This window comes from Hipposideros armiger, unplaced genomic scaffold (genome assembly GCF_001890085.2).
Source record: "Hipposideros armiger isolate ML-2016 unplaced genomic scaffold, ASM189008v1 scaffold_5, whole genome shotgun sequence".
NCBI classification, from domain to species: Eukaryota; Metazoa; Chordata; class Mammalia; order Chiroptera; family Hipposideridae; genus Hipposideros; species Hipposideros armiger.
In genome coordinates, this window is record NW_017731355.1 from 5623545 (window position 1) to 5635483 (window position 11939).

Genomic DNA, 11939 nt, shown 5'->3' on the forward strand with positions numbered 1-11939 from the left:
TTCTACTTTACATTAACCTTTCTAGAATTTCTTCTTCTCTTCCTCTCTTTCTCTAATTTCTAGAACCTCTACCCTTCCACTAAAGTGTCTCTGAAGGGCAGAAGGTTAAAATGTTTATTATTAAATACCAGAACTTCTTTTAAATACATTTTTAAAGTGCTCATATGGAAACAACCTAAGTGTCCACCAAAGGATGAATGAAGATGTGAGATATATGTATATAATGCATATAAAAACATTATATATAAATATATATAATTATATATCGATAATCATATTATACAATATTATTATATAGAATTCAGCAATGAGAAAGAAGGTAATCCTGCCATTTGTAAGAATATGGATGAACCCTGGTGGCATAAGTTAAGGAGATATCAGACAGATATCAGAGAAAGACAAGACAAACACTGTATGATCTCACTTACATGTGAAATATAAAAAAATCTGAACTTGCAGCAACAGAGAGCAGAATGGTGGTTACCAGGGGTCAGGGGGTGGGGGAGTTGGGGAGATGCTGGTCAAATGGTACAGACTTGCAAGTAGAAGATGAATAGTTCTAAAGATCTAATGCACAGCATAGTAAACACAGTCAACAATGCCATATTATAGATTTCAAAGTTGCTAAGAGACTAGATCGTACAGGTTTTCATCACAAAAAAGAAATAATAATTATATGATGGAATATAGGTATTAGCTAACACTACTGTGGTAATCATATTGCAGTATATAAACGTATCAAATCAACATGTTGTGCACCTTAAACCTACACAGTGTTATATGTCAATTGTATCTCAATGAAAATAAAAGTGCTCAAAAGATATCAGAAGTGCATCTGCCAGAGAAAGTTCTGCCATAACAGATCCCTCTTGCTTATTTCAGTACAACCCACACATACAAATATATACACTTAGAATCTTGTCTTTGGGCAAATATGGCCCTGGAATAATTTATTTACAGCAGACAAAAGAAAGAAAAAAAAAACAATGGCTTCCTTTATACACTAAACTATTAGCTTCTAGGACCCTCTTTCAACAACCCCTCAGAATATGGAATTTTCTGTCATCTTCTGTAGCGTCCATCCTTCTGGGCTTGTTTCCAGTCACTCTAGAGCCTGCTTTTGGCTCCACATCATATGCTATTCACTAATTTCACGATAACCCACCACTGTCTCTATAAACAGACTTATTGCTTCATGAAATGTAAATTGTCTGGGCTGTGTTTCATTTAGTATTACCAACTCCTGTCTTAGAAAATGAAATCATACAAGGTATTTCACTACAAAGATTTCGACTTGGGAGAGAAAAAAAAACAAAACCTCATGCACTTTAAATTTCCAAGATTTCAACATAACTAAGCTTTTTCTAAAATAAAAAAAATCAAAGAAATACTAAATCTTTGTGATATAAATACTAAGATCTTTTTCAAATATGGGTAAATGATTTCTTAAGCAAGGCATGTAACCAAGTCTATCAGACTTGGAGGCTCCTAAATATGTTTAGATGGCCAGATTACATTCCTTGAGTAGCTTATAATTATTTTCCAAACCCTAAGTAGAAGAAAATGCAAACCCTTTTTTTGTTGTTGTCAAATACTTTTCCAGTTTTAAAATTAAATAATTTAAGGGAGATGTTTGTGACACTATTCCTTTCTACTTAAGTCATTAAAATGTTGTGTGACACCAAATTTTTGATATCTTTGGAAGCCGTTATAAAGACTTTTCTAAGCCCTTTTTCTTAGAAACAGAACATTTTTATCTTAAGGGTAAATTAACTTGAACATCAAGAGTTTCCAGTTCATGTGAAAACGCTGAACCCAGGAGGATGGGGTGACTTATGGACTTGGCAAAATGCTTCCTCTGCCATCCTCAGCAGTCAGTGCCACTTCCAGCGACAGAAATGCATTGGTCAAAAGCTGCAGGAGCAGAACATGGCCAGTCACTACGACATGCAGGGGATCAGTAACGCTGTCAGGCTCTTAAGTTTTGGAAGGGGCACCTCAACATCCAGTAAATGAACAAAACAAACACCTCCACCACAAAACAAATCACTACACACCCAAGGAAATAATTGCTCATAAATGTGAAAGGTTTTTGCATTTAAAGAAAGGTATGATAAGAAAATCATTACAGATGGTCCAAATATATAATTACCAAGAGGATTATGAAAGACTTACTTATAAAAGAGAAAATAATACATTATGCTATCCATTTGTTAAAATACATATGCTAGAAGGATGATTGATGCCATGACCAAGCTTTGGTAAGTGTGACTCATGGACCACCTGCTCCAGAATCCTAGGAGAAGTTGGCTAAAACGAAGTTTCCTAGGCCCCACCTCAAACCTACGGCTCCACAAGTGAATCTTATGCACACTAAAGTTTGAGAACCACTGCAATAAATGGATGTTCCCAAGGTTATTTTGGTAGCCAGAATAAGGGCCTCCAATGATATAGACACACTAATTCTGGAATCCATAACTATGTTAGCTTACATGGCAAGAGGGACTTAGCAGGCAATGGACCTTGAAATGGGGAGTGTATACTGTATTACCCAGGTGGGCCTAGTCTAATCACATGAGTCCTTAAAAATGGATAAACATTCCCAGCTCCAGTCAGAGAGATGCACCATGAGAAGAACTTGATCCACCACTGCTGGCTTTGAAGATGGGGAAAGGGACCACCAGCCAAGAAATATGGGCAGTCCTAGAAGCTGGGAATGGCTCTCAGTGTATAGCCAGCAAGAAATGAAAACCTGAATTCTGTCAAGAATCTGAATTAGCAAGAAAATGGAGTCTTCAAAAAGAACATCCTGCCAACACCTTGATGTTAGCCTGTGAGACTTAACATCTTCTGACTTACAGAATGGTAGGATAATACATGTGTGTGGCTGTAAGACACTAAGTTTGTGGTAATTTGTTATGGCAGCAATAGGAAAGTGATATTTAAATATCTGTAATCAATCCTGACCCATGTTAGGGGAGGAAAGAGAAGTTATGAAACAATATATATGTATTACTATTTCATAACTGTATATACTACTATACTTCTTTTTTTTTTAAGATTTTATTGGGGAATTGGGGGAGGGGAACAATGCTGGGGAATCGGGGGAAGGAGAACAGACAAGTTGCTGTTGTTCTGTTCTTCACTCTAGTTGTGGAGGATGTGGCTTCACTGGCCCAAGCTGGCACCATCATTGCACTCTTCCTGGGTGAGGCAGATCAGTCGCCGGCCTCTGGACGGCCACTCACGGTGGCTGCTGGCTGCTCACGCTGGCTGCCGGCTACACATGGTAGCCCATGGCAACCCACTGCAGCAGGGACTGCAGCCTACACCATCGCCAGCTACCCATGGCAGCCCAGCCCCAGGTTGAGCTGCCGTTCACCATCTTAGCTGCAGAGGGATCATATGTGGGATCCAAACCGGGGCCCTCTGGCATTCCAAGCCAGTTCTTAACCAACGCGCCACTCGGCCAGCCCACTATTATACTTCTTATATAACTATTTGTACTATTACTATGCTATACTGTATATAAATAGTTATATACTATTACATAACTATTTTATTTTATAACTGTGAATTACACACGCACACACACACACACACTGGAAAATATATCAAACATGATTATAGTTATCTTTAGGGATTGGCATTATGAGTTTCTTTATGTTTCTCCTTGTGCTTTTATTTTTCAAAAGTTTGCATAATGAATATGTACTACATTTATAATCAGAAAAAGCTACTCAAAAAATTAAGTAAAAATAGATGAAGATGAAAAATGAAACCTAACATAACTAGTCAGCAGTGTGCTGGCCTTGACCTGGGGCAGGACCTTGAACTTAAAGCCTTGAACACCAAATTCAGCCTCGGGGCCTTCAGACTCCCGTACAAGGTTCTTTGGGCACCTGTACGGGGACCCAAGCTCACTTAGCTTCTCTTTTATTCTGGGGCTAACGTTAGGACTCGATTACTTTACAACACCTGTTCTTCATGGGAGAGCAGCCCAGACAATTGATTAGATTATTTTTAATCTCTCATTTAGAAAACCCCAAGTTGCTACAACTCATGTTCTGTCCAACTGGATGAACACAATCAAAGTGCATAGCCGGAAGATTCAGCACTCGCTGTTGCTAGAATATATTAACGGCTCAGACAAAGGCATAGCATTTTAAGTCCATAGAATTCATTGTTGACTATGCCAAGCAGTAGAAAAAATATATCAAGTAGATTCAAATCTCATTTGAAGGATGGAGGAGAACTAAATATTTATTAGTATTAACAGAAAGTGTAATGTAAAAATAAAGTAAAATTCCTATTAGAACTATTAAATCCTGCCGCGTGAAAGTCAATGGTTCTAAGTACTAAGAGGAAGTGTTGCTACTTGGCCACTGAACCAAACCCCTCAAATCTGAGCATCAGTAATACCTGCCTTAAAACAATGATGGACCAAAATGACAATTTGCTCAAATAAGTGAGAACTTCATTTTGTATGGGGCCTGTCGTACATCAATCTAAGGGCATCTGAGCCAGACAAATCTGGGCTCAAGTTCTGGCCCCTGCATGTATTTGCTGGTTGACCTTGGGTAAACCTTGATCCCAAGGTTTAAGACTGGGTTACCTCTTCTGCAGAAAAAGTTATGACAACACCACCCTACTGAGATGTTATGCATTAAATTCGATAATGCATACAAAGCCCTTGGACAATTGATGTATGGTAAGAGCTCATTAAGTGTTAACCATTATTATCTCATTTTATAAAAGAAGCTCAAAACGGTGCAGTAATTTGCCCAAAATCCTAGAGATAGAATATGGAGGCAAATCCGAATGACCTGGCTCCTCATATATGGATCACAGATAATTAGAGAAGAGGTAGTAAGAAGTGCCGTGTTCTTGGAAGGAGATGCTAATGCGTTCTGCAGTATTTATCATCAATCCTGACCCATGTTAGGGGAGGGAAGAGAAGTCTCTCCTTCAGGAATTTGCATTCAGTAATTTGAAACTGCCTGAATTAAGGGCTGTCAAATCCAGTTGTGCAAGTTGTGCACTACACAACTCCAGAGGGTGCCTGTCCCATAGACAGCAGTCTTAAGGGTAACTGACTCACGAACTGCAGAACCATTACTATACACTGGGAACTAAGAGGGCACTAGGACTGAGGAGCTTAATTGCAGAAGCTATATATATATTGTCAGGAATGCATATAGATAGAAGCAAAACGTTCAGTGATGTTCACCTTTCAGAACCATCACCAGAGCTATATAGGTTCATTCAATTGTCTCTTCTAGGGAGGGACACAGTAACTCTACATTTATCAGCTTCTGGTTTCCTGAAGTCTGTCAGGACACGAGCAGAACAAATGTATCTCTACACAGTGTTCTGTAACATTTGCCCCAATCTTTGGGCCTACGAATAGTTTTTTTAAAAATATAATATTAAAAGCCTCCAGTCTTTACACTATGTTTCACCAATAGAGCCCCAAAGCTGCCTCCATTCTGTGAGGTTCTTGGCATACCTTTTGAAATTCATGCAATCCCTTCTCAACCTTCCAGCCTCCCAAATAATAAGTAACCAAATAATAAGATTGTCTCCCAGGGTGAGATTTCATCTGAGCAATGAAGTGTGCATACCTAGGGCTTTGATTTAATTCTTTGGGACTAAGCTGATTAAGTGCTGAGCAGTTTAGAATCTTTTATAATTTTATTAGATTAGATCATTAGATTTCAGAGATGAAATGAATGGAAGCCTGACCAGAGACAGAACAGCCAAATCCGCCTGCATCGAAAGTTCCTTGAGGCTAGCTTTCAGAATTCAAACACTCAGTGATACATATAAAGCGTGACTCTCTGAAACAATAGGGATAAAATTTCGATATTAAAATAATTTTTATGGTGCCAGGAAATACAGTGACATGCTTTTGTCTTGAAGCATCATGCTTTTGCTTTAATGAAACCGTAGATTATTGATTCTCAGACTCGGGGAACACTGTCTTAATGGATATGGTCTCGAGTTTAATTACCACTCCACCCATTAACTTGTGTGACTAACAGCCAATGACTTCACCTCCCTGTGCCTTATCTCCCTTGAACCTTCCTTGCAGAATTTAGAAAAATGAGGACATTCAATTAAGAAAACATTTGTGTCCACGTGTAAAAGAGGCAATAAAAATGGAATGTGTAACTGCTTCTTGTGCTTCTTGCTAGTTTCTTGGGGTCAGGATTCCTTCAGCAACGTCATCTTAGTAATATCTCAACAGACACAAAAAATATCGCTGCTGTGCATATTACACCTGGCTCCATCCTGAGATAGCCTTTTGTCTCTGTCTCTACATCCACGCTTGAGGTACTACATGCATCTCAATATTGCTCACATACAGATCTCTCCCAGGCCTCTCATTTCTAGCCCTAATTTTTCATTGTCTCTTGAGTTTTACACCTCTAGTTATCCATAGGATATTTATACATAGATATAAAAGTTAATAAGCCAAGAACTGCTTCACTACACTTTTCACCCAATTTCTCCTTCCATCAACAGTACAATGTCCCCCAGGCTCAGATTTTCATTCTTCTTTTCCCCCCATATCAGATCAGCCAACAGGTCCCACTCATTTTCTCTGCTATCAACATTTTCCTTTTTGTTTCTTCAGTTCCACGCTTGACACAGGACTCGTTACCTTTAAGTTCTTGGTAATTTCCTTCCATTTTGTACTGATTCCTATGACCAGGACAAAAGAGTTATTATTCTACATACAGCTGCTAACTCCATCAGACAGAACTTCCCTCTTGTCTGACATATGAACTCTAATTTCCATAGTGGGGCTTTGACCTCAGATCTCTTCTGCCTACTCCATCAGCCTCATGAGCTTCGTATGCATGTCTCACCCCCAACATGGGTCCTGTCCTCCAGCCAAGCTCATTTGTGTTCTGGCTCCAGTACACTAGTTGCTTGTTTCTGTTATTGGCATTCCAAAAGGAAGGAAGGAAGGAAGGAAGGAAGGAAGGAAGGAAGGAAGGAAGGAAGGGAGGGAGGGANGTGGTCATCCCACATCAAAACATAGAGTGCTTTATTCTTTGTTTCAGCTGCATAGTATTCTCTTGAGTTTCACTATGTATATTACCGTTCCCCAAAAGGGGGACATTTAGGTTGATTCCAATGTTATGCTATTATAACCTATAGTAAATTAGTATTTTATACATACATCATCTCACCTATGTGCAAGGGAAAATGGCATTTGAAATAAAACCATAAGTGCGAAAAGGGGGAACAGAGCCTATTCGCAAATCTCAGTAGATGTAGCAGGTCTCGTATGTCAAAAAACAGACATAACATTCAAGTGTCTTTCCTCATCTTTCCTTCTCTCTCAGCTTCTTCACTCATCTCCCATTTCTCTTCAGTCTCAGAGGAAAGCTGGCTGCATCAGTGATGTCTTTTTTTATCAGTTACCTCTTTGCTTGCTACTTCAATCCTTGCCTCTAAACTCATTCCTTCCCCTCAACCTACAAATATATGAAGTATGCCAAGCCAAAAACCAACCAACTAATCAACTATACTTCCCTGACTCTCTTATCTTGTGGTTGTCTAGTTTGCTTTCTGTAAATGAATACTTGTTGGGCATTCATTCTGTGTCCTGCACTGTTCTGAGCTTTTTACAAGGATTAAGTAATTTAATCCCTGACAACACTATAAAAAAAGGTTTTATATTCTCTTTCCCATGATTTACAAATGAGGAAACAGGCACAGAAAAGTTAAGTGACTTGCTCAAGATCACACAGCTAGCACATGATGGAGCCAGAGTTTGAGCACAAGCTTGATGAGTACACTCACACTTCTCAAGAGAGGCCTCTCCACAAGTGTCTCCACTTCTGTCCTGTGACTCACTCCTTAACCTTCCATTCTCCTGTAACAAACTTCCACTCTTGCTATCCCACTGAAACTATTTTGGAAAACTGCCAGTGACTTCCTAAGCACCAAACCTAAAGAATCTTACTTTACAAACATTATTTTCTAGTCATTGTGCCTAACAAGTAGAAAAAAAAAAACCCACACAAATAGAAAATGTCACAATTCTTGCACTCAAGAAGCTAACAGTTTGGTGGAAGACTGTAAAAGATAATTACAATATGATGTGATCTGTATGAAAACATAAATATGCACGAGATATAAAAGAGCATTTACCTCACCCTGAATGGTCCAAACATGCTTTATGAAGGAGATGGCACCTGAACAGCATTTTGAAGGGTGAACAAGAATTTTCCAGGCAGATAAAGGTAGAAAGAGTGTTCCAGAAAGACTGCGAAGAACAGATATTGTTTGAAAGNACACACACACACACACACACACACACACACACACACACACACAGTGACACAGAATGACCCTGTAGGACAGGGAACTCAAGTTAGAGGTAGAGCTTCCAGGCCAAGGTACAAATCAAACCCAACCCAATAAATGAGTAAAATAGTCAGGAAGACATTTATAAAATTTATGGTGGTGATCTAAAAAAAATTCTCCCATAGAAATAACTGATATAAGCTTACTACTTAAAGTAAATTAGAAAGCAGAAATTAGAAATAACTGATAGATATTAGCAAGTGCCCTAAAACAAGGATGCTAATTCTAGGGCAGGCAGCCTGGTGGAAGTGTGATGGAAAACAAGAGTAGGAAGTAAAACAGTTTTGTGCCCTAAAATAAAGTGTAGTTAAAGAAAGGATACCTCTTCAGTTTCACCAGCTGATCACTGGGGAGCAGGATGCCCATGGCTATGCCATCCATGGTGTGAGATGAGCCTGGCTGGGTTGCCACCAGGTAGGAGCATCGATAGCCGGGACCCAGGCACAAAGACAACTTCCCTTCAGGAGCACTGATGAGTTTACCCCTCCCCAACAGTGAGCTCCTTGGGAGGGGCTGCCCAGATACTATAGAGACCCTCATTCCTCGGAGTGCTCCAGGCTGGGGTGGCCTCAGGCAGCAGAGCTGCTTGTGCTTTGTAAGAAACAATTCTCCGTTTAAGAAAATGTAAATGAAATGAGTGATTTTGCTTTCCATAGCCTGCTTGCACCCTGTTTGTGCCTCTCAATTTTAAAAAGCAAAAAATCATAGTTAAATCATAATTAAATCATAATCGTAGTTAAAAATTCAGAGTTCAAAATGGATTACTTTATTCCTTAGAGTCTGTGTGGTCAGTTTCTATCTTTCTTTAGCTCCTGATATTAAGCAAGAGACAAGGAACCACAGAAATAGCAAAGGAAAGCTTCCCGAGAGCAATATGTGGTGAGCTGCAATATGTTTACTTATGAATTAGCCTTTAATCAACAAATTTAATATTAATTAATAATTCATAAGCTGTTCTTTGCATAGAAATGACATAATTATGTCTCTGATTCAACCCAAAGTGTCCAGTGCAGAATATGTAAAATGTTAATTGGCAGTTAAGAAAAAAATTCTTTTAATTATGTAATAAGGCTCATTACAATGGGTAATCAACAAAGCTGCCCAATTAGTCCTCTGGTGGCATTTTTCTATATATAGCAAATAAATTTTGTTTGTAGAATCTGTGTGTTTGAATAGACAGATTCTAAATTGCTTTTAAGAAGGTAGCAGCAGTAAGTCCCAGAAACAGTTAGAAATGACCTTGTAATCTTTCAATTCAGTGAGGCAGTAAAGATGGCTCAGATAAAGGAAGAAAAAGTCTCAAGTATTCCTCTAATAGCTGAACAAATGCTCAAAACCTCCACTGGGTTTGAACCACTATAGTGTTATCTTTCAGAGACTTCAGCTGTTTCTGATAGAGTTCAGGTAGCAGGAGCATTATTATCATTGGGTATTAATGTTGCACTGATACAAAGACAGTGGATATACAGAACATCAGAGAAATAGAAAATGTGATCCCTGCCTCAAAAACCAAGTGTCCATCCATCCCACGCATGTGAACTTCATGATCAAGGACTCATCAAACATATTCATAAACAAGATGCAACTCCATCATTCATGCATCGTTCATTCATTGATTGTTCAAAAACATACTGATTGCTTTCCATGGTCAGGCCCAATGCCAGAAGCACTAAGATGACCCAGCCATGAGCTCTGCCCCTAAGCGGGTCTCAGGAGTGATTTTGAAGAGTAGATTTGGGCTTTAGAAATCAGACCATGCTGAGCTCCCATACATCGTCACCCCATCCTCACCACATCATAGCCATGTGAACTTGGGCAAATAACTTCTCTGAAGCTCATAGGGATAATCTTCTCTACTTTGTGGAGTTCTCTAAAGATTTGAGTGGGATCATCAATGTCAAGTGCTTAGCTCTGTGCATGGCAGAAAGCAGTGCACGAAGACTCCCTTGTCCCTCATCCTTCACGGCTTGAATGGTGATGGTGCGTCAGCCTCAGCTGAGTTTAAAATACAGTCTGATATAGATAGTGGATTTGAAATAACTGCCTACAGAAGTGAATTCAAATGAACTAATGTTTGTATTAAGTGCTGCGCTGGACATAGGGAATATAAGGGGGAAAGAGCTAATCCCTCCTGCAGTGTCTTTAATCCTGCATCCACACTTTCTGCCCATCTCACTGGGCCTCATCCCACCTATGACTTTGCCTCTATTACACCCTGGTCTGTTCACTAGCCCTGAATGCATCTTTCTGGCCACATTCATCCCTCTTCTCTGCAAATTCCCACATCCTGACTTCTGCTGCCCATCAAAACCTCTGCTCAGGCCTACAGAAGCCAGATCCCTAAAGCCCCTGTACGGGCTCAGGTCAGAGTGTCCTAACCCTGACAAAGTGGTCCTTTCCATCAGGAAGCAGAAGAATACAGCTCTGCAGGCCCTGGTGCTCCAGCCAGAAGCAGGAAGTACAAGACTGGCCAATTCCAAGTCAGCCTCTGAGGGTCCCCTGCCAGCTTGTTCCACCAAATAAGTGCCCAGTTACCCCTGGAAAGGTTGTGGAGCTTTCAGGCCCATCTCCAGATGAGTGCAGAGCTCCAGGACTGAGAGGGAGTGATTGGAGGGGTGTTGGGCGTCTTCTTATATGCAGTGGCTCAGAATGCCCGGCTCACAGAGGGTGCTTAATATATGTGGAAGGTACAAATGCATGAATCCGATACACAGGCCACCCATTACATACAAGCCTAGCCCAAAGCTGGGAATGACCATAGCTTAATCACCCAGCTTAAGTAGACATTCACAGACCCACTCTGTCAGGAGGCTGCCAACTATCAGATTTCACAGCTCTAGCAAAGGCATGGAGCCATCTTGGAGCATTTAAGTCCATTCTGACAAATGTCTGGAACCTGAGCTGGAACGAGGTGAGGCTGCCTTAGTGGACATGTTCCAGGAAGAATCAGGGATCTATCCAGGAGGAGCACAGCGGGCTAACATGCATGAGTCCTTGCCGGGAGCAAGCAACCAGTGCTGCTGAGATGTCCTTACCACGGTCTCCTGCTGCCAGGATACGCCTAGTTTTAAAAGGAGAGTCAGAGCCTGCACAGAAAAGCCAAGGTCAGTACCAAACGAGGGTAAAGGCAGAAATAGTCTGAAGTGTGGTGTTAGGTCTCAGCCACTTCATCTACTTGCCCTTCTTACCCAGAAATTGCTTTTAAAAAGGGATATAATAAGCAGTATAAGATAGATTGGATGGAGGATGTATGGATGGATGGATGGATGAATGGATGGATATGGAGACAGAGACAGAGGTAGAGATAGGGTGGAGGTTTAAGGCATGACATTTTCCCAGAGGTATGAAATTTTCAAAATAAAACGTAAGCGGTTGGGTGGTTTGAATGAGATGAAGACGGATCCAGAGCCGGGCACGGGCAGTGGACACGGTTCCCCCAAGAGCCGAAGGTGAACATATATTCAACGTCTGTCCCCAGCGATAACTTAAGTCACCATGACATGCTAGCCTGGATCAGTGAGTCTCTGCAGTTGAATTTGACAAAGATCGAACAG

General features: G+C 40.4%; 1 pseudogene; it reads left to right on the plus strand.

The window, feature by feature from the left end:
* The first annotated feature begins 11371 nt into the window (after positions 1–11371).
* LOC109384589 (microtubule-associated protein RP/EB family member 1 pseudogene) overlaps positions 11372–11939 on the plus strand; it is a 1352-nt pseudogene continuing 784 nt past the window's right edge.